The sequence below is a fragment of the Phyllobates terribilis genome, unplaced genomic scaffold (genome assembly GCF_046119375.1).
Source record: "Phyllobates terribilis strain yellow unplaced genomic scaffold, ASM4611937v1 Scaffold_12__6_contigs__length_324123572, whole genome shotgun sequence".
Lineage (NCBI taxonomy): Eukaryota > Metazoa > Chordata > Amphibia > Anura > Dendrobatidae > Phyllobates > Phyllobates terribilis.
In genome coordinates this window covers 307,596,756-307,620,847 of record NW_027362772.1, presented here as the reverse complement: position 1 = coordinate 307,620,847, position 24,092 = coordinate 307,596,756, and the positions used below count along the sequence as shown (strand labels likewise).

At 42.7% G+C, this 24,092-nt stretch overlaps 1 protein-coding gene across 4 annotated transcripts in view; it reads left to right on the top strand.

Annotated features, from left to right (window-relative positions):
• The first annotated feature begins 247 nt into the window (after positions 1 to 247).
• PKNOX2 (PBX/knotted 1 homeobox 2) overlaps positions 248 to 24,092 on the top strand; it is a 392,364-nt gene continuing 368,519 nt past the window's right edge. For all 4 annotated transcript variants that reach the window (XM_073657345.1, XM_073657347.1, XM_073657344.1 and 1 more), the window contains exon 1: positions 248 to 339. The gene's annotated coding sequence lies outside the window, so the exon portion shown is untranslated. The remainder of the gene's footprint in view (positions 340 to 24,092) is intronic.

The window sequence follows — 24,092 nt, the reverse complement described above, 5'->3', positions numbered from 1 at the left end:
AAATTCTCCATGTGATTTGTAAAATAATTATTTTTCTTCTCTCGCATGGAAGGGTCGGTTACGCTTTGCCGTTCTTCCTCCTTGTAGATGGGACCCAATATCTGGAGTCCATTTTTCCAGCTGTCACAAGTAGTCGGAATGTGGGATAGGGATGACATCTCTGGGCGTCCACTAGATGGCGCAAAAAATCTAGCAATAAACCCGCCACCATGTAAAGCCAAAAGCAAAAGAAGTAGGGGGCGTGCGCTCGGACCCCCCTCCAGTGACGTCACAGCCTTTGCTGGGAAGTATAGGCTGTGCTGTCACGCCAGTGTCAGTCTGATGAAGATTGGCACTCAGGTAAGCTGTCATTCATTCTCAATGTCAGGAGCTGCTTTCCAGGCTGCGGGCTGCTGTTGTTGCTTGCAGCCTGTGTGTGTGCACTCTCATTGCAGCGTGCGCCTCTCCCTCTCCCTCTTTTTTTTTTTTTTTTTTACAGTCCCATAGCCGGAGCTCTTCATACATACAGGGCACAGGAGGAGGAGGCGGCAACACAGGGCAACCTCTAATGCCATGGCTCCTCAACGCCCGGATCTACGCCAGCGCGGACTGCACACCCGAGCTGACACATAGGGATTTATTCCGCCATACATATGCAGGCATGCACACATATTCACATGCATAGATTTACATGCAGATTTTAACACATTTGTATTTCAATGTGTCCATAGACACAATGATACCAATATATACACAGGGTGCACAATACATAAATATATTTACATACATTTCTAGATATTTTATATATATATATTGGAAAGAACATTTTTATATGCTCACGTACACAACGACAATTATTTTACTATATATTTTAAATACAAATAATGGACAATTTTGATATTTTTTTTTGTTACATTTTGATTTTTTTTTTTTTTGTCATTAATTTTTCACTTTTTTTTTTCCCTCTGGGAGAAACATTTTTTCAGGTGCTTCTGCTTATTTTATGGGACTTTTTTTTTGTAATGACAGACCAAGCAGGAGAGGCTGCACTACTGATATTGTGGTTTGGTGTGTATTGTACTGATGTTGGGACTTGATGTGTATGGTTTAGGCTGCACTACTGATATTGGGACTTGATGAGTACTTCTTGGGCTGCACTACTGATATTGTAGTTTTGTGGATATGGTTTAGGCTGCACTACTGATGCTGGGACTTGGTGTGTATAGTTTAGGCTGCACTACTGATGTTGTGACTTGGTGTGTATGGTTTAGGCTGCACTAGTGATGTTGTGACTTGGTGTGTATTGTACTGATGCTGGGACTTGGTGTGTATGGTTTAGGCTGCACTACTGATGTTCTGGTTTGATGTGTATTTCTTGGGCTGCACTACTGATATTGTAGTTTGGTGTGTATGGTTTAGGCTGCACTACTGACGTTGTGTATGGTTTAGGCTGCACTACTGATGTTGTGGTTTGTTGTGTATGGTTTAGGCTGCACTACTGATATTGTAGTTTTGTGGATATGGTTTAGGCTGCACTACTTATGCTGGGACTTGGTGTGTATAGTTTAGCCTGCACTACTGATGTTGTGACTTGGTGTGTATGGTTTAGGCTGCACTAGTGATGTTATGACTTGGTGTGTATTGTACTGATGCTGGGACTTGGTGTGTATGGTTTAGGCTGCACAACTGATGTTCTGGTTTGATGTGTTTTTCTTGGGCTGCACTACTGATATTGTAGTTTGGTGTGTATCATTTATGCTGCACTACTGACGTTGTGGTTTGTTGTGTATGGTTTAGGCTGCACTACTGATGTTGTGGTTTGTTGTGTATGGTTTAGGCTGCACTACTAATGTTGTGGTTTGGTGCGCATGGTTTAGGCTGCACTACTGATGTGGTTTGGTGTGCATGGTTTAGGCTGCACTACTGATGTTGCGGCTTGGTGTGCATGGTTTAGGCTGCACTACTGATGTTGCGGCTTGGTGTGCATGGTTTAGGCTGCACTACTGATGTTGCGGCTTGGTGTGCATGGTTTAGGCTGCACTACTGATGTTGTGGCTTGGTGTGTATTGTGCGTCGGGGCTTTTTTCTTGCGTCCTTGCATTTCTTGGGCTGGATCTTGCAGTTCGGGTGCAGATCAGCAGATGCTTGCAGCATGTGTCGGCAGTGGATGGATGCTAATGTCTTTGCATTTTCGCGCTCCGTGGGCTGAAGAGCTCATTATTGGGCTGGTGTCACTACTATTAATAAAGCCACTTTGGATCCCATAAGCCTGAGCCGAGGTGTGGGAGCTCCTGAATTATTCAGAGTGTGCTGTTTGCCTCTCTGGATTTGCATAGATCTACATCCTTGTGTAGATGATGACTTGGAGCTTGTGGCCGGTGATGTATTTTTTTTGCCTCTTTTCATCCTCGTCCTCAGCTTGGGCTCGGTGTTCTCACTGAAGTCTTTTTACTCATTGTTTTGCGAGTCCGGACCGTCTATTGAGGCATTTGGGATCCTGTCTATGTTGTTTTAATTAAGTCTGACTAATCCCATACTGAGCGGTTTCAACTTGAGCTCAGAAGCTGTAACTTCTTTTATTATTATCTTTAGTCTGATGCAATTTATTGAGTCGATTTATTGCAAATGCACCATGTAAATAATATTTCCAGGGCGAGCCGTAGTTTCCTTATGCGCTGCACTTTTTATTTATAGAGTTGCAGACCTGATACTGAACCGCTGCCATTAGTTTGGAGTCCTGTACCGGAGCACCGTCACATCCCCTCGTGTTCTCCGCTTAATCGACAAAGCGTATTGATTGTGTGCGGGTCGCACTTAATTCCCAATACTAAATTGATTACGGTGACAGGCGGAGGTCGCATGATCACGTTCTGCCGACGGCCTTGTCATGTTCATTATCGGGAGAGACGATTTTGCGTTTTTGTGGAATGATGTAAAAAAAAATATCCAATAATAGGAAGAGGCGAGCAGTGAAGTGAAGGAGGCCGGCTCGTTGCTTTGCAGTAAATTATTATCCGTAGCAAAGTTTCCTTCCTAGTAGCCGCTGGGCCAATAACGTCCGATTTCTCGTTATATAGAGGACTGAACATGTGATGATAACGCAGAGCCGAGCGTCTTTCATTTGCATTCTACAGATGGGTAGTGTGGCAATCATTTTTCCTTTTTTCTCCAGGATTTTAATTGTAGCAATTAAGAAGGAAGGAAACAGAGTTTTGTAGCGGTGGACTTGGTCACATCTGCTGTAAGAGAGGGGGGCTTTGTGCAGATCTGGATGGTTCGGGGGGGGGGGGGGGGGGGATAATGTGATACCTTCTTTTGCTCATGTGAACAAACAAAAAAAAAAAAAGTTTCCCAAAACTTTTCCCTTTGTTGATGTGTTTACTCTCCGGCTCTAAGCACTTTGTCTGCCCGGCTACATGGGTGGCATTTTGCAGGATTAACAAGCCACTGATCCGCCAATGAGGCTAATGAGATGGAATAATACATTATACAGAGCTGCCGTCCGTGTCATTGAGTGCGGACCGCGCTATTCATCTTCATGCCACAACACACAAAATAAAATGCAAAGTGTGTGACAGCTGCAGGGCTGTAAAATAACGTGTGTCGTGGAGAGGTAGAAGTCGCCCCCATGCAGGAAACTGGGGGTCTGCCATGATCACCCCCATCTCTGCCATGATCACCCCCATCTCTGCCATGATCACCACCATCTCTGCCATGATCACCCCCATCTCTGCCATGATCACCACCATCTCTGCCATGATCACCCCCATCTCTGCCATGATCACCCCCATCTCTGCCATGATCACCCCCATCTCTGCATTATTGCCTCTGATTTAGTTGTATTGTGTAATGAGCTCTGTCTGTGATCGCAGGATATCCTATTATTTATTACGGCCGGCGCTTTTTGTTCTCATGCATTGCATGGAAGTGACTGCACGTTACCTTTACATTTCAGGCCATGCGCAGGACCCCAAATCTGAGCAGAAGGGGGGGGGGGTCCGACATTATTAACAGGAGCTGTGCTCTTCAAGTTGCAGCCACTACAAGTCTCAGCATGCTCCAAGGCGCTGGGTCTTAGGCTATGTTAGGCTTTTAGATGTTGCAGATTTTCGCCATCATTTTTGCACCCATTAACATCATTAAGTTACTTGTATTTTTTTCAAAAATACTCAGCGTGAAAAAAAAAACTCATCGTGGGCTCGTAGCATTATGCTGAGAAATACTAGACGCCATAGTTTCTGCAGTTTTTTGGGGGGATTAGTAGGTGACTGCGAGAAAGTGAAATATTCTTAAAAAAAATTGGAATTCAATTATTAAATAAATTCACCCCAAAAAAATGTTCTAGAATGGTAAAAAGTTCCAAAATATATAGAAAACAAAATGCATCTATGACATGGAATATTACACATCGCAGAACTAATCCGATTACCGCAGACAGGGGCGAGCGGTGGTTTTCCATTCGCTGGGGAACTACAAGGCCCATCCTTCTTCTACCACGTAGGAGACACACAAGTCTCCTATCCGTCATAACGGCGAGTTGTCAGAGTAATGACTTTTAGTGAAAGGAAAAAAGCAACGCTAGAAATAGAGATTATATTCGTGTGGATGGGTGTAAATGAAGAATCGGGTGGGTAATTCTCTGGGTGTTGTAACGCGACGCATACGCCAATGTATAAATCATTACATTATTATTGAACACGTCTGTTATAGATACGATTTTTAGGGCCGATATTGTCGTTTTGGATTGAATAGCTTATACATATATGCGTGTGTATCTAATATATATATATATACATATATCTATCTGTATATGTCTATAGATATATCTTAAATGTGTGTAGTATATAATCCGTAGAAATAAAATACACCAATATATCTATAAAAAAATATATATATATATATATATTTGCATTTTATTTCTACGGATCACTATTCTACTTTATAATAATTCTGCATTTGCTGGAGATCGACCATTGGCGCGTTCGGTACACAAAGTATACAATAAAATCCCGTAATTACCGCCAATACTAAGAGTCCTGTAAGGCGACGCCGCTCAGCTGGACCTCGAGGTCCCCACATCGCACTAAATCCGGTCATTTAAAAGTGTCTGAAAAGTTCAGAAATTCTCTGTTATTCCAAAAAAAAAAAAATAATAATAATAATAAAAAAATAATAATAATGAAATAACTTCTCATTAGCACTGCCAGCAATATGGTTGCTATAGCTGGAGGAGAATGAATCTACTATTCGTGTTCTCTTTCAGAAATCAGGCATATAGAGAATATAAAATCTAGGTTGCTGTACGGGGGCGACGTATTGCACATTCCTGGCAGGGATTAAAAGGATGGAGCGGCACACAAAGGGTTAGCGGCCATTATTCTTTCCTCTGGGCCTGCTATTTCTTTGTGTGTAATCCTTGCTCTATTTCCAGGGCTCGGATAGTCTAGCGTCTTAGAAACGAGAGGAATGAGAGCAGTGATCTAGTCTCCCGGGTGCAGTTCCTGCCGTACACAGGCACAATATGACCGGCTGTAGCCGACTATTCAGCCGCCGCCGCCGGCAATCAGTACTAAACCGGCACAAATCATTAAACCAAAGCTGGAGCTTATGAGGCGCAGGTTCAGCAGTCGCCCCCTTCCTGTTCTGTATACTCACGTCCTGAATTGTTGGAGCGCTTACTATGTAACAAGGGCGCGGCGACGCAGCCCCGATAACGGATTGGAAGCTCTACGTTATAAAACAGCTACAAGAATAAAAAAAAGTAACGAAATAACAAACCGTGAGAGAAGCGCAGACTCGGATATAGAGACAAAAGTTTCTGAGCTGCAATTACGGGGGACGCGCGTCGGGGGGGACATCCGTTGTAGAATCTGGACTGAAATTCTGCCATAAAGTAAAATACAAAATGTAGTAAATGTGGCAATAACCAATCACAATTATAGAGTAAAATAAGAAAAACCTGTCACGGGCTGTAAGCATTGAAGATTTGGGGAAATGCTGGCGATTTTCACGTATTCATTGCAATGAATTGTGCAGAAAAATCAAGAAAATCCACATGAAGTTTTCACTGAAAATTTCAGTACAAGTTATAGGCTATGTTCACATGTTGCGTTTTTTTTTTTTATCCGCAGGTAAAACCTGCTCTGTGTCAAAAAAAGCAGGTTTTGCTGGGTTTTTATTGTCTCATTTATCATGCTGGTAAAAAAAAGATGATGCAACTTCCTCAGGTTTTGGCATCAAAACGCAGAAAAAAAAACCCTGATACCTGTGTTTTTTTGCTGCATTTTTGCACTTACTCATTGCTTTCTATGGGTGAAAATCGCTGAAAAACTTCTGAAAGAAGTGACATCCTGCAGTTTGCAAAAACGCAGCAGTTTTCCAATTCAGTCTGGAAAACAAAAAAACAATGTGTGTGCATGAGATTTCTGAAATCTCATAGCTTTTGCTGGTGCTGTAAAAAGCAGCTTAAAATTTGCATAAAAAGCAGCAAAAACGCAACATGTGAACATAGCCTTAGGCCGGAATTTTTACGTACGTTCCCTTAAAGGGCTCCTCAATCCAAAACCATATAAAATACCATATTTAAAAAAAGTTTAATGTCCCCTCATGTGCCGACAATCAGCCCACAAAAAATACAGAGATGTGAACAGCACCAGGGGTCTTAGCCCGGTAGAGAAATCCGGTGGCGACGTCCTACCTCTCCCCATATCATACAGCTCCCCGGCTCTTGTGACAATGATGGGAGGAAGAATGATTTGGACGAAGTTTCTCGAGTTTACCCCAACCTAGTTGTGATGAGGGTCCGGTGCAATGTGCAGTCAGAAGTTTAGACTTCCGTCCCATCCATCCACAGATGATTTCTTCCATTACGGTACGTCCTGATGATGAATGCCTTTATTGACGGCCCCCCGCTGTGACCGCCGCTCTTGCTCCCTCGTGAACACAGGTGTCCTCCGCTACAAAAGATGCCTTCAGATCCATAACAGCCACCGTAGGGATCCTGGATTGTATCACGCTCCCACGCTGTGAGTTTTGCAGGAATCCCAATGTGTAAGGGGAAGAGCAGTAATTGTGCCGAAATATCTGGCTGAATGTGACCTCATTGGGGTCCGCGGATTTGGGAACTATTTTTAACCCCTCATTGTATTATAAAAAGTTTCCTTCCTTCTGACTGGATCCATTATTGTACAACGAAATAAAGACATGATAATGTAAAATATTGTGTGCCGCTACATTATTATAAGAGAACTGGACACATTTTTTTGGGCTACTGTTCATAGTTGGTAAGCGTGTCCATAGGGTATAATGGGTGGGCAAATAGTGACCGTTACATGACCACCCAAAGGCTATGTTTGCTGATCTATGGTCGTTTTAAAAGCCGGCCGACCGCCCTTCCCATGTGCACAGAACGATCGGTAACAGATGGTTCTGTGCCACTGTTCTCGGCAGCACATACTGGTTATACAATGTGCCGCCGAGAACAGTGACTTTTAGGCTATATTCCCATGATGAGTTTTTGATATGTAAATTAGATTACTTGTGTTTTTTTTTTTCATTACATTTTTATCGCGTTTTTTGTCTCTTTTTGGTGTGTCGTTTTAAATAAAGCTGCTTTGTTTTTGATACTTCCTGGTATTTGGCTTTGAGAAAACTTTACTGATACAGTCATGTGCAGATTACCTGCGGTTTTGATGCAATTCCACACAAATAATGGATGTGCTTTTTTTTTTTATTCCTGGGGATTTTCTGCATCTAATCCAAGTCTATGTGAATAATCTGCAAATAAAACTCCGCGTTACAGGAGATTTCTATAAATCCCATCCACTTTGCTGGAACTGTAAGGCTACGTTCCCCCGACGAGTTTTTGGTGATTTTTTTTTAAGCAGCGTATTTTAGGGGAAAAAAAGTAACTTATTTTACTTAATAGGTGCAGAAATACTGTAGAAAATCTGCAACATCAAAAACTCACCAAAAAACTCATCGTGGGAAAACAGAGTCAAAACTAAAGAAGCTTTATTTAAAACATGACATACTAAGAAGAGAAAAAAAAAACAGCACCAAAAACGCACTAAAAAAAAGCAAAAAAAAAATAGCTGCAGAAAATCAGCAACATCAAAAACTCACCAAAAACTCATCGTGGGAAAACAGAGTCAAAACTAAAGAAGCTTTATTTAAAACATGACATACTAAGAAGAGAAGAAAAAAACAGCACCAAAAACGCACTAAAAAAACAAAAAAAAATAGCTGCAGAAAATCAGCAACATCAAAAACTCACCAAAAACTCATCTTGGGAACACAGAGTCAAAGCTAAAGAAGCTTTATTTAAAACATGACATACTAAGAAGAGAAAAAAAAAACAGCACCAAAAACGCACTAAAAAAAAGCAAAAAAAAATAGCTGCAGAAAATCAGCAACATCAAAAACTCATCATGGGAATGTAGCCTTAAAGGGGTATTCCTATCTCCAAGATCTTATTCCAATATGTAGTAGATGTAATAATAACGCTAGCAAATATCTCCAATTAGAAATGTAGTATAGTTCTTCTGATTCGCATTGTTGCTTACCTCATGTACAGGGCATTGCAGTAGCTTAGGTATCCATGGTTACGACCACTCATATAGTGACAGCTAGTTACTAGTGGTCATAACCATGGATACCTAAGCTACTGCAATGCCCTGTACATGAGGTAAGCAACAATGCGAATCAGAAGAACTATACTACATTTCTATTTGGAGATATATGCTAATATTAATATTCTTACACCTACTATATATTGGATAGGATCTTGGAGATGGGAATACCCCTTTAAGCAAGTTTAAAATTAATTTCATGAGATGATTGAGCATTTTTGGGCGACTGGCAGCCTGTCTACACTGTCTGATTATCGGAAAATGATAATTAGACTGGTAAATGCGCTTGATAACGGTTGTTCATCAAAATACTCCAGTAATAACAACAATCCAAACGATAGTCGGCATTCACATCTTCTTAAAAGAATTGCTTTATTGATCCAGTGGTATAAAAGGCATAAAAATAGTTGAACACAACAGCACAAAAATTAAAAAAGCAGAAAAGAAATATTGCGCTCCCAGGCAACATGTTTCAGACCTGCATGACAAAGAACCATGCAGGTCTGAAACATGTTGCCCGAGAGCGCAGCGGATATTTCTTTTCTCCTTTTTTGTGCCGTTTTGTTCAACGAGATTTGATTTATACACTGTGTCGTATTACATGTGTGATATTTATATGCTTTATTACAGTTATAGCAACTCTTACAGATCAGGCATTAAAACAAGCCGGCTCCGCTCACTTCATCATCCGGAGGTAAGCGGGGCTGGTGATATCACGCCTACTTATTCCAGAGAGATATGATTATTTGTGGGCACATAGTAGAGCAAGATATAACACTTTATACTGCTGCTTACATGCTTCTGCCTCTCAAAAAATTTTCCTAAAGGTTTAATGGATAACAAAAACAATAAAATTGCAATTTTCTCCAATGAGTCAGATAGAAAAGTTTTAAGTTCACAGTCAGGACGGGAGAAAGATTTCTGCTGGATGGACTTCAGACTTTGCTGTATTTTGGCAGAGTAGGGTGAGCACCGCGTCCAGACATTACATTATTCTGAAATGATCACAACTCTCTAACATTTTGCATCTTAAGGCACCAAAAACAGCGATCACTTTTTTTTTTTCTGCAGAAAATCAGTTTTAGGCTGAGTTCTCACATCCGTCGTACACGTTTTTTTCCTCAGACAGCGCACAGACCCCGAGAGTTTCACTGATCCACAAACACAGGCTCCGAGTGGCTCCTATTCTCCTTCGTTTTACAAATCAGACTCAGATGGGGATATGTAGACTTCATCGGCAAATCGGGAAAAAAAATTCTGAAGGAGTGTATAAATAATCGCCACCAACAAGGAAAGGATGCAAAATAGCATGTAAATAAAAAAAAAAAAATACAATATGAAAAGATCCATTATACAAAGAAAAGATTAAAAAAGTGGGAAGATTTTGTTATATATAAGGGAGAGGGGATGTCGTTTTTTGGTTTACTTGAGGGGGGAGAGGAGAAGGAGGGTCTTAGGGGCACGCATGGATATTGTTATCATAAAATTAGTAAAAAACAAAAAGTCTATGGGGAAAATGGATGAAAAACGGAAGACATTACTTTTACTCCAGGTTTCCATCTGGGTTGTAACTAGTCCATTGCTAAGATTCAAGGCATAGAAATAGCTCAGACAGTCGACCTCCTTCAGGTTTTTAAAAAAAGAGGAAAAAAAAAAAAGGATGCAAAATGGACGATGACGGCCCATTTGTGATAGGTGTCAAAAGGGAAACGGATGTGTGAACGCAGCCTAAGAAACATTTTTCCAGAACCAAAATAGAGATTGCTAACATGCACAGTGTGAACCCCGTCCAGCGTTCACACTTTAACAAACTGCAGTTGTGAAAACAAAAATAGGACAAGATTTTCAGCTTCTGGGTATAAATAAGGTTTCTATTCAGTGTCTCAAGTGTATTAAGAAGTTGAAGATTTTTCCTGTATACAGTGAGCTGTAATAGGTTTCCCTTTTCATTCCTCGCTAGGACATGCCATCACTTTCTGATCAGTGGGGTCCGACCTCCTGAGAATGAGGGGCCACACGATGAGTCTCGTCACCTGCAGAGATAAAACAGTGAGGGGTATACAGTGCTACACCAGCGCTGTGCCCCTTTTATTCCCAGGACCCGCGTAGGCCCTAGGGGCCGGATATTCAGATCAGTTTATATAATGGATTAAAACATCGGAAAACTTCAACTTTCAAAACCAGAATTAAATTAGTAGAACAGGAAACCATCAGTGGGATAGGACGAAACTCCATGATCTGACCACAGATAGTAAACCTTGACCGAACCTGCGATATAGGACTCCAGGACTTTTGCTAGACGGGTCAGGACTGTACATTATAGACCCAGACTTATGGTCATTCACACGCCTGTGTCTCACATGTGCTACCCATTTATTTTAAGAGATAGACAAGGACACACAATAGTCTTAGATTGTTTCCTTTTTTTGGGAACGGTTGTTTGGAAAAGAAAAAAGCGGCATACAGATTTTTTTCAATTACAGTATTTTAATGTCGATTTAGCAGCAGATTCCCATGTAGCGCAAATACTATATTTTTTTTGTGCAGAAAGTCTGCTGCGTTTAACTGTTCAAGCAAAGTGGATGAGATTTCATAAAAACTTCTGCCCAGTGAGCATTAAAACGCTGTTGTACTGTGCATTTTTTCATGCGTTATTTATCTATGTTTTTTTTTATGGGAGTCTGAGTTTTTCTGTATTGAAAAATGCTGCTTCAAGTCTGCATCAAAAATGCACTAATCAGAGAATTTTGTTCTTGAGTATTTTGGTGTGAACACGCAAATTAAAAAAAAAAGCAGCATTTGTTATGTGTGAACACAGTCCCAGATTAACACATTAGTGAAATCTATGGCGAAAATCCGCAGACAGGCCAGGTTGCCAGGCTGAAGAAAAGCACAATGAATCCTAATTGATTTGCAGGTCGAACTTTTAAAAATGTAGCAACTAAACTTCTGGAACAAATCCACCAAATATGAGACCATCAAAGGCTGCGGGCACAGGAGCGCCACTCAGAGTAGGTAGTACGGAGCTGCAGAGATTATGGGCTCGAGTCATCATTTTTGGGGGGCTCAACTCACTTTTTCCTTCTTTGTCTTGTGCTATTTGTTGTCAGGCACCAAAAAAGAATCTGATTGTTTATGAAATTGCACTAAATCAAAAATACTCTTTTTTTTTTTTTTTCCTTTTACCTTCTAGAGCAAAAAGTAGCATCATCTGCAAGAGGGGGGAACATTTCAGTTGTGCAATATCATCACTCTGGGAGTGAGGGGGGGAGTGTAAAGCATTTGTGCAAAAATATTGCGACTTTTTAAAAGGTTGCGATTGATGAATTGGACGTAAAAATCTGGAATACAAAAACCACCCCCCCACACACACACGCACACACTGATGATCATAAAAAGAAAACAGGTGAAAAATATAACATATATAAAAAAAATATCTATATCACAGATAAAAAAAAAATACAAAAATAGGCGCAAATTAAAAGAAGAAATTGTTGCAAACCTAAAGCAAGCTAAAAAAAAGAACCCACCAAAAAGTACACAAAAAAAAGCCGTAAATGCAATAATGTATTAGGACCTATATATATATATATATATATCGCTTTATCGTGTTCTTCAAATGCCATATTTTTCATGAAATGGGGACTGGATACATATGGAAGTATATACCGTATATCTCTATGGTAGCCCTATAACATCTCTGCATAAAACAAAGTGCAAAATCCCCGAGGTCTCTGCATTCTCTCCCAATTCTACTAAAGTTTACCATAATAGTTTTCTATTCTGCTAACAAGCGCTAAACTAAATACCCGCAAAAACCTCATCCTAATAACTCATTTATTCCTATAATTACTTGGAATGAGACGTTCGTTACTTCTCTACACGTCTCTTATCCGCTCTCCCTTATTAATTGTGGCGCGGAATGATATGGGGGGCAATTTATCACGAGAGGAATTTTTAAAAAGTCCGTTTTACTTTTTCCAAACTTATGGGGGAGTGTGGTGAGATTGATAAATTTGCATCATCTTCATAACACATCTATCTAGAGAAGTTTTCCCACTTGTTGGCGCCTTCCCGTAATAGCGTGAAAATCCCTCTTTTAACCTTATTTGCAAACTAATGCTCCACATGTTGAAAAGTGTCAAAAAAAGTTATTTTGTGCAAAATTGAAGTGCTGAAAATTTTTTCACATAAGAAAACGGAGATGAAAAAAATCCTCATGTGTCCACAGGCACCAAGATTTTCTGTATGGGACAAGTGGACTTTACTAATGTAAAGAAAACAGATCTGTCATTTCACCGAGTTTTCCTTGGTTTTCTGCTGCGATGGTCCTCTGTGCCCGGGCCGCGGCTCTCACCACATGTCATAAACATTTTAAGCTGCGGTTACACAGAAACAGCTCAGTGCTCGGCCAAGATGTGTTTCATTAGCTTCAGCAGACTCCCGTGCGCTCGCTAGCGTTATATATTGCAGGAAAATACTGAGTAAATCTATGCTGAAATGCAAATTATAGTGTTTTTTATGAAGGAAATTAAGTGGTGCTTTCGACTCCAGTGGCCTTTCAGAGGCCAGCTGTAATAATTTAGGAGTATTTATTCCCGTGGCCAGCGCAGGGTTACACATTGCTCTCAGATGAACGGCACCGTATTAACATTTCAATCCGGAGACAAGGTTACGCTTTAGCGCTTTTACTCTAAAAAGGTAAATAATGACATAATGAATCTGAATGCACGGTGAAGCGGCCGATCTTGTCGCATCGTCGTATCACCGGGACGGGAACATGGTAGCGATTTCTTGTTGCTTACACTTCGGCACATGTAACTCATCAATAAAATATCAACGAAGAGCTACTCTCCGCATGCTATCGATTTGGAAGCCATATGTGCAGGTCGCGTGTGTCACAAGCAGGGCCACAGATACAGTACCGGGGGTCATTCAGTACCTGGGATACAGTACCAGGAGTCATACAGTACTGGGAGTAATACAGTCACATATGCCCCAAATTACCAGGGGCCCCACATCTGTAATTTCACAGTCTGTATCTGCTCATCATTTCATTATTTAGGTTAGAACCATCTGACGTGAAACTAAACAGCAAAAATCGTATTAGAGCAGATCGGTCACCAGATTCCACAATATAAACTACCTACAGACCTGATAAGGTTGGTACTTGGCTTCTCACCTGGAGAAAGGTGCTGATCCGGTTCCAAAACGCGTTGGGACAATAAAGAACCATTTTGGACATCAAAAGGCTTCTCATTTACCGCAGAGCAGACCGTTCAACGTGATATTGTCTTCCTCTACTATGAGTTATGGTGGGCATACAGTGGCATGCAAAAGATTGGGCACCCCTGGTCAAAATTCCTGTTATTGTGAACACAGTTAAGTAAGTTGAAGATGAAATTATCTCTAAAAGGCCTAAAGTTAAAGATGACACATTTCCTTTGTATTTTAGGCAAAAAAAAATTTTTTTTTTTTTTTTTTTTTCATTTTAAAAATTACAAAAAAGAAAATGGGCCGATGCAAAAGTTTGAGCACTCTTAGAGATTTGTGTGCTCAGATAACTTTGACCAAGGTTTCAGATCTTAATTAGCCTGTTAGGGTTATGACTTGTTCACCATCATCATTAGGAAAGGCCAGGTGATGCAAATTTCCCAGCTTTATAAAAACCCAGAGTGTTGAGAAAAAAGGGCACAGAATTTCAGGAAAAGAACATCTCACCAACCATTAAGCATGTGGGAGGATCAATCATGCTTTGGGTTGTGTTGCAGCCAATGGGAACATTTCACGGGTAGAGGGAAGAATGGATTCAATGAAATTTCAACAAATTCTTGATGCAAACATAACACCATCTGTAAAAAAGCTGAAGATGAAAAGAGGATGATTCTACAAATGGTTAATGATCCTAAACACAAATCACAATCCACAATAGACGACCTCAAAAGGCGTAAGCTGAAGGTTTTACAATGGCCCTCACAGTCCCCTGATCTGAACAACATTGAAAATCTGTGGCTAGACCTCAAAACAGCAGAGGATGCAAGACGCCCCAGGAATCTCACAGAACTGGAGGAATTTTCCAAGAAAGAACGGATGAAAATCCCTCAGACAAGAACTGAAAGACTCTTGTCTGGCTACAAAAAGTGTTTACAAGCTGGGATATTTTTAAAAGGGGGCGCTACTAGCTACTAACCATGCAAGGGGCACAAATGTTTGCATCGGCCCATTTTCCTTTTTGTAATTTTTAAAATGTAAAAGATGGAAAAAACTTATATATATATATAGCTTTGCCTAAAATACAAAGGAAATGTGTCATCTTTAACTTTAGGCCTTTTAGAGATCATTTCATCTTCAACTTACGTAACTGTTCATAAAGGCAGTAATTTTGACCAGGGGTGCCCAAACTTTTACATGCACTGTACATATTAAACAAATCAAGACTGATTGCAAGTAGAACTTGAAGTATGAGGTATGAGAGGGTGTCCCTGAACTCGCTGGAAGGAGATATCAAGAGAAGGATCAGACATGCTGGATTACAACATGCCCAATCGCTTCACTCTTAGCAGAGATAAGGAGCTGCCAGGTGTCCTGAGGGCGCAGAAGTGTCTGGCAGCAGCTTACACCCTTCTCCACATTGAGAAGACAGGTATACTCGGCTGAGTCTGCTCATGTATAGAGGGTCAGGAGGAGCAACAGTGGTAAAAATGAGTAATAATCATCTGCCAGCAATGTGAGGTGTAGGGCCAGCTTCACTCTCCCATCTACCTCCTCCACTATGTGCAGGTTGGCAATAAAGGGTAATAGAAGCGGTGATCTATTTGCAGTTTCTTCATGTATTTTTGTAGTTGCCTTTATATAAAAACAGATAACACGTGTTTTTAAGGCGACCAAAAAAGTGGAAGACACTTCTGGCATTTTAAAAAACGGAAACTCTCCTCTGGCATTTTAGAAACCTAAAGCATCTTTTTTTTTAGCCATTTCCTTGGTGCTTTTAAAAAGGTTTATTACCGCCAGCGATTTTTTTTTTTTTTTCAAGCATTTTTCAGCGTTTTTTGTACTAGAGGTTTTTAGTTTTTTTTTTTTTTTTTTAACTCCATTCGAAAATAAAAGAAACTGATGACAAAAAAAGCTCAAAAAGACAGTAGGGCCTCATTTGAGCCTTCCCATTTACTTGTATTGGAAAGTATAAAGAATCATTGGCGCGGAAGAATCGTCAGGTGACTTCTTTTAACCTCTTGACGTCATTGAAAGGTTGAAGACGTCCAAAAGCCCAAAAGTTGTTTTTACATAGAAATGAATTTGTTCATTCTTTTCAGAGTTTAGTTAGCACTTTTTCAAGTGGGTTTTAGAGCGAATCCTCTCCAAATCCGCCTTAAAAAAAAAAAAGAAAAAACTTGTGTGAATATACCCTAACGGGGGAATACCGCTTCAAGATATCAGAACAGTCAGAGACTTGTGAAATGTAAAGGGAGAAGAGCGGAAGGATTGTCAGTACAAAAAGTGGCCCCCACATTAGCAGGGGGAGTCTGGGAGGCTGCCGGGACTTCGGGAGGCTGCCGGGACTCCGGGAGGCTGCCGAGACTCTGTAACTAGTTTGCCAATTTCCCTAATGATTTATTACAATGTGGAAATCCGTTTTTTTACGCTTTAAGGAACGGTCTATGAACTTCAAGCTCCTCCTTGGGATTTAGGGAAGCCCCCGCCTCATGGACTATTCGCTGTAGTTCTGAAATTTTTGCAATAAGCCAAAAGATACGTAAAAAGGAAAATTACTCAGGAATGGCTTGTAAAGAGTCACATTCACTTACCCACCAAAACACATTCCTTGGTGGAAAGTTTTTTGCACCCCATTCACACAGCCTTGCGAAAGTTACCCCCATTACAGACCCTTTAATTTCTAGGGGTCAGGATCAGACAGCCAGTACCCCCCTTTACTCACTAAAACGTCAACAGGGAGGCAACTTCAAAACCAGCAGCGACATCAGAGATAGAGATTTTGCTCCGCAGCCGTCACTGCACCGTTCTGTAGGTTGTGTTTAGACATAAATGTAAATTATACTATTTTGAAGATTGTGTCAATTTGCTCTCGGCGCGCACGGCACATCGCCGCCTCATTGAGACGTATCATCCTGGCGGTGAAAGGCTGAGATTGCAGACGTGATTTAAGTTGCTATGAAATGTAATTTTTTTTTTTCTCCGCTTATTTTGTTGATTTTATTTTTAAGCTGAGCAGAATAGTCTAAGTGTTCCAAGACTTTTGATGTCTTGTGAGATGAAATATGGGGTTATATAACATCACATCCTTCTAACTTTGCACACCGGGCAATGGAAGGAGCCGATAAGTAACGCACATTGCCGCGTGGACTCCTGATTGTAGTCCTTATGATGGTGCAGCTGACTCTTACCTACAGATGTCAATACTTTTTTACATTCGTTATGACGCTGCCATAGTGATAAATCACGGTGAAGACAGATTTGCTAAAAGTTTCACTCACATATTTTGGAAATACATCAGTAGAAATTACCCATTACAGAGCAGTCCTATAAATTTGGAGGCATATAAGTCATAGAAAGCTGAATAAAATGACACCTTGATATCTGCGACCCGATGCCCGGGTACAGCTAGTTGTAAATGAAAGAGGGTGATACCAGTGTGAGACATGTAATGGCTGACAGTCTGCTCTCGTGATCTCACTGCAGAGAACCCCTTTCATTTACAATAAGCCCTTGGAGGCAGATTCTCGGGGAGATCTATGCCCATCCCATAGATCTTAACAGCTCAATTACATAAAAGAAAAAGGTGGATTTCTCAGGAATAAGACATCGGATCACAGATGTTAAGGTGTCATTTTGTTCAACTTTATATAACTTGCATGTCCATATAAACATTGTAAAGAAGCACTCCCATCAACATTTGTATCCTCCAAATGCATTGCAATCATCATAATATACAGCACTGTGTACTTACAATTGCTCATTTTGCCTTTCTACCCAGATGATTCTTCTCTTTTCCATTAGGTCTATGACATCAGGTGATTAAAGACTGACCAGCTGAATCCCTTCTAAGCTCTATGTAGAAGCAGGAGGTCAATTTTCCCTGTATGAGTCATCACTGCAAAAGTCTATGGCAGGGGGAGGAGGGAGCAGCTGGGTAAGGAGGTGAAGAGGGTGATGACTCATGTGGGGAAAAAAAGAGACTTCCAGTTTCTACATAGAGCTTAGAAGCTTAGAGGTTAGAAAGGCAAAATGAGCAATTTTAAGTACACAGTGCTGTATAATATGATAACTGCAATATATTAAGAGGATCAAAACTTTGATGGGAGGAGGAGGAGTGCTTTTTATAGAAGTTTATCCTACTGACAGACTATCTTTAAGCTGTTTCTAGCAGTCTCAATGAGTGACGTAGAGGCCAAGCCTGCGCATCTCTGCTCCATTCAATAGTGTTTTCACGATCGCTAGGAATTACAGTGGTCGGACCCCCAACAATCAGCGAGTTGTCTCCTAACTTATGTATATGCTAAAACTCTTACTGTTGCTCTTATTCACTCTCGCCTGGACTACTGCAACTCTCTCCTGATCGGTCTCCCTCTTACCAAAATTTCCCCTCTCCAATCTGTCCTGAATGCGGCAGCCAGGGTTGTATTTCTGTCCAGCCGTTTCACCGATGCCTCCACCTTGTGCCACTCATTACACTGGTTACCCATTCTCTACAGGGTCCAATATAAACTCATTGCTCTCACCCACAAAGCTCTCCACAGTTCTGCACCACCTTATATCTCCTCTCTCATCTCAGTCTATCATCCTACCCGTGCCCTCCGTTCCACAAATGACCTAAGACTAACATCCCCCATAATCCGAACCTCGCACCTCCGTCTCCAAGACTTCTCTCGTGCTGCGCCAGTTCTCTGGAATGCTCTACCCCAGACTATCCGATTGATGCCTAGCCCTGATGTCTTCAAGCGCGTTTTAAAAACCCATCTCTTTATACAAGCCTACCACCTCAAATACCCAGTAAACTAACTTTCCCCTGTTCCCTCCTAAATACTATTCAGAATCCACCCCCCACTGTTCTTCCTTCTCTACACCCTCCATGCACATAACTGCACTCGGTAATTGAGTACTGCACTTAAACATACAGGCTGATGACCAGATCATACAGCTTTATATGACAATCCCGACTTATTATAATTGCCAGACCTGAAATAACAAGCACTTTCCACCTATTGTGTCCCCCCATTTCCTTGTAGAATGTAAGCTTGCGAGCAGGGACCTCACTCCTGATGTTACTGTTAAAGTGTCTCACCTGTATTTAATTTATTGTTTGTACATGTCCCCGCTTAATTGTAAAGTGCTGCGGAATATGTTGGCGCTATATAAATAAAAATTATTATTATTATTATAGGGGATAACTTGAGACCTTTAAAAGAACACTCCTGAACAGTGACATGTGTTTTTATCTGGCGCAAAACCAATTATAAGTGGTTAATACACCTAAATACTAAAAACGGAGATCCTACTATAGCGCCTACGTAATAGAGAGCGCAGTGTATATATTATTCCTGCAATGTTTCCTAAACCTTTTAGGCAGCAGAAGATGTGATCCTCACTGAATGGACAGTAGATGGACACAATGTGTTCTCTTTCGGCTCATGGCTGGTAATAGTAGTGTATTTAGCCTCTATAATATTAGATCTGGGAGGTGTTACATTACAGAAGCGCATCATTCTGACCTTGCCATTCCAAGTTTCCTGGGCCAAAAAAAAAGCACATCTCAGAAAAGAGGTGATTCTGTTTTGTGTCTGCTGGAGAACTTATGCGGATTGGGTTCTAAAATAACTCGCGGGCTCCGCCGGTCGGGGGGATTGTGCTGATACTTAATATGCGTTACTGTAACGCTAGATCCCGGGGACTTGTAAAGACGAGAACTGCACAGAGCAGCGCTTTCCTGCAATGTCACCTGCTCCTGTGGATGCCTACAAACTGTCTGCAATATCTCCACCGCCTACCACAGCAATGACTTTACACCTTCATGGTAAAAATATTCCAATAAATAAGTGACCCCCCTCCCCCCCCCAACCTTAGCTCTAAACTGGTTTTAAATTGATAAGATTGTGTATAAAAAAAAAAAAAAAAAAGTTTTTTTTTACAGTGGCTACATGAGCAAATATAAAAAAAATGAAATATGTTTTAATAATCTTCAGAACAGAGGGCAGGCTGGGAGCAATTGTTATTTAATTACAGGGGTTGCTACATCACCTATACACAGTGTAAGGTATAGCTATTAGATCAGAGGAGTTCTGACTGCTGAGATCCCCACCGACCACCAAAAGAGCGACTTGTGTCCCCCCATTTGAACAGAAGGTGTGCACACGTACGTCTATCTCTGCGGTCACCGAGACTGCCGGAGAGAGTCATGAATATCCCTTCAAGGTGAAAGTGTTACAGCAGCAGCTCCAAGGCACGCACAGTCTATAGAGCCGGAGGAGCTCAGCAGGTTTTTATATTGGTTACAGTCAAAAGATTCACTATAAATTGTTGTGTTTTTTTTTTTTTTTAATTCATTTGAATTCTCAGTCATTGTGGCCTAAAGAGTCCAGTGGGCGGTCTCAACCAATGATTGACAGCTTTCTCTTGAAAACTAATAGTTGTCAATCACTATGTAAAACCTCCTACTAGACTTCTATCCACAAATTGGGGAATATTGATCAATAAAATATTAGTTATAGCTGCAGAAGCGTCTAGTTGACTATGTACAGTATATACAGTTGAAACCAGAAGTTTCCATCCACTATATAAAAAGACACATCTGCAGGTTTTTCTCAATATCTGACATGAAATCAGAATAAACTTTTCCCGTTTTAGGTTAATTAAGATTACCAGAATATTTAATATTTGCCAAATGCCAGAATAATGAGAGAGAGAGAATGTTTTAAGGCATTTTTATTACTTACTACAGAATCAAAAGTTTCCATACATTTCATTAGTATTTGGTCCCATTGCCCTTACACTGAATGACTTGGGGCAAACATTTCAGATATCCTTCCACAAGCTTCTCACAATAGTTGCTGGGAATATGTGTCCATTCCTCATTGCTCAGGTAGCTGTGTCTGTCAGCGTAGTGTCCAGAGCATGGAACAGATACCAGGAGACGTGGAGGGAGCCATAGGAGGGCAACAACCCAGCAGCAGGACCGCTGCCTCCGCCTTTGTACAAGGAGGAACAGGAGGAGCACTGCCAGAGCCCTGCAAAATGACCTCCAGCAGGTCACTAATGTGCATGTGTCTGCACAAACGGTTAGAAACCGACTCCATGAGGGTGGTATGAAGGCCCGACGTCCACAGATGGGGGTTGTGCTCACAGCCCAACACCGTGCAGGACGCTTGGCATCTGCCACAGAACACCAGGATTGGCAAAGTCGCCCCTGGCGCCCTGTGCTCTTCACAGATGAAAGCAGGTTCACACTGAGCACATGTGACAGACGTGACAGAGTCTGGAGACGCCGTGGAGAGTGATCTGCTGCCTGCACCATCCTTCATCATGACCGGTTTGGCAGTGGGTCAGTTATGGTGTGGGGTGGCATTTCTTTGGAGGGCCGCACAGCCCTCCATGTGCTCACCAGAGGTAGCCTGACTGCCATTAGGTACCGAGATGAGATCCTCAGACCCCTTGTGAGACCATATGCTGGTGCGATTGGCCCTGGGTTCCTCCTAATGCAGGACAATGCCAGACCTCATGTGGCTGGAGTGTGTCAGCAATTCCTGCAAGATGAAGGCATTGAAGCTATGGACTGGCCGCCCGTTCCCCAGACCTGAATCCGATTGAGCACATCTGGGACATCATGTCTCGCTCCATCCACCAACGTCACGTTGCACCACAGACTGTCCAGGAGTTGGCGGATGCTTTAGTCCAGGTCCGGGAGGAGATCCCACAGGAGACCACCCGCAACCTCATCAGGACCATGCCCAGGCGTTGTAGGGAGGTCATACAGGCACGTGGAGGCCACACACAATACTGAACCTCATCAGGAGCATGCCCAGGCGTTGTAGGGAGGTCATACAGGCACGTGGAGGCCACACACAATACTCAGCCTCATCAGGAGCATGCCCAGGCGTTGTAGGGAGGTCATACAGGCACGTGGAGGCCACACACAATACTCAGCCTCATCAGGAGCATGCCCAGGCGTTGTAGGGAGGTCATACAGGCACGTGGAGGCCACACACAATACTCAGCCTCATCAGGAGCATGCCCAGGCGTTGTAGGGAGGTCATACAGGCACGTGGAGGCCACACACAATACTCAGCCTCATCAGGAGCATGTCCAGGCGTTGTAGGGAGGTCATACAGGCATGTGGAGACCACACACAATACTCAGCCTCATCAGGAGCATGCCCAGGCGTTGTAGGGAGGTCATACAGGCACGTGGAGGCCACACACAATACTGAGCCTCATCAGGAGCATGCCCAGGCGTTGTAGGGAGGTCATACAGGCACGTGGAGGTCACACACAATACTCAGCCTCATCAGGACCATGCCCAGGCGTTGTAGGGAGGTCATACAGGCACGTGGAGGCCACACACAATACTCAGCCTCATCAGGAGCTTGTCCAGGCATTGTAGGGAGGTCATACAGGCACGTGGAGGCCACACACAATACTCAGCCTCATCAGGAGCATGCCCAGGCGTTGTAGGGAGGTCATACAGGCACGTGGAGGCCACACACAATACTCAGCCTCATCAGGAGCATGCCCAGGCGTTGTAGGGAGGTCATACAGGCACGTGGAGGCCACACACAATACTCAGCCTCATCAGGAGCATGCCCAGGCGTTGTAGGGAGGTCATACAGGCACGTGGAGGCCGCACACAATACTCAGCCTCATTGTGACTTATTTTAAGGACATTACATCAAAGTTGGATCAGCCTGTAGTGTGTTTTTCCACTTTAATTTTGGGGGTGACTCCAAATCCAGGCCTCCATTGGTTAATAAATGTGATTTCCATTGATGATTTTTGTATGATTTTGTTGTCAGCACATTCAGCTTTCTACAGAACAAAGTATTCAATGAGAAGATTTCATTCATTCGGATCTAGGATGTGTTATTTCAGTGTTCCCTTTATTTTTTTGAGCTGTGTACTTAGATCCTACCTGCTGTATTCAGTCATAGGGACGTGCTTGTCATATTCAGTCTTGGGCGGGCGCAGCATTCACTCACTGCTGGCGCCGCCCATGTATTTGAATACTGCTCCCAGCAAGCGCTGATATTTTGGGGTGCATGCGCATGTGTAGATGTCCGGCTGCCTGCGCAGTGAGGCTGTTTGAGTACCAGCTTCACTGCGCATGCGCTATGACGCGCTATGTTCCCCGCACGTGCGCAGTGAAGCTGGTAATCACCGAGCTTCACTGCACAAGCACGGGGAATAGAGCATAATAGTGAAACGTCCCCTGGGGCCGTGGAGTACTCGGCGCCGAGCCGGTCGGTTCTTTTGGGATAGCCCCGGGTGGTCAATAACAGAGGGGAATAAAGTTTTGGGGATAACGTTTCGTACGCCACCCATGGTATGTGCCTATAGGTGGCCGCCGCTGCTTTTCAGATCCACTGGGGCTGTTGGTGACGCCGCAGAGATAGTTCAGAGCTAGGCCCCAGGTCAGTTAAAGAAAAAGCTTTGTTGTTGGTGTAGTGCAAGGCAGGTGACGCAGCAATTAAGTCAAGGACACAGCGGGGTGCAGTCTTCAAGTTTTTGCTCACAGTTCTTATGATGTTCCAGGTTACAACTCCCAGCAGGTTATAACAGCCCACCGAGTCTTGTGTCCTCCAGGGAAGTGATCCAGCCAACTCTCAGATAACTCGGGTGCACTTGATCGGGACCCCCTTCTTGTGTATCTTCCCTGGTCGTCTCTCTGCGCTGGCTCTCGCCATCCTGCCCTGCGCCTCACACACAGTGTCCCGAGCCAGTGGCCGCGGGCCTTGTCGGGCGACGTCCTCTCTGTCCCCTTGGTCCTATATGGCCACCTTTTCAGCGAATGTGTGTGGTTTTGGCTACAGCACTTAGAGATACCGCAGCATCCGGTTTGCTAGCTGAGTCTTGCAGTCCTCCACTAGTCTGGGGCCGGTCCCCTACTGCGACCTGATCCCTTCTCCCGACTACGGTCAGTGTGAATTTATGCGCACGGGTGGACTCCGCACTTCCCGTGCCCGTAGGATCCTTTCTCTGTCTCTGGAGCCCTTCGCTGACTCCCTCGCTCCTCTTGTTCTCTTTCCTACTGGGCCCCCCTGACTGGGCCCTCACTCTGTCTGGACCCTACTCCCCAATGGTCCTCACTCACTGGGCGCTTCTAGATGTTTCTACCTGTCTTTTTATACTGTCTGTCATGTGACCCACGTCACTAACTGTCACTCTACACCGCTTGCAGAATTATTAGGCAAATGCGTATTTTGATCACTTTGACACTTTTTATACATGTCGTCCTACTCCAAGCTGCATATTCTTGAGA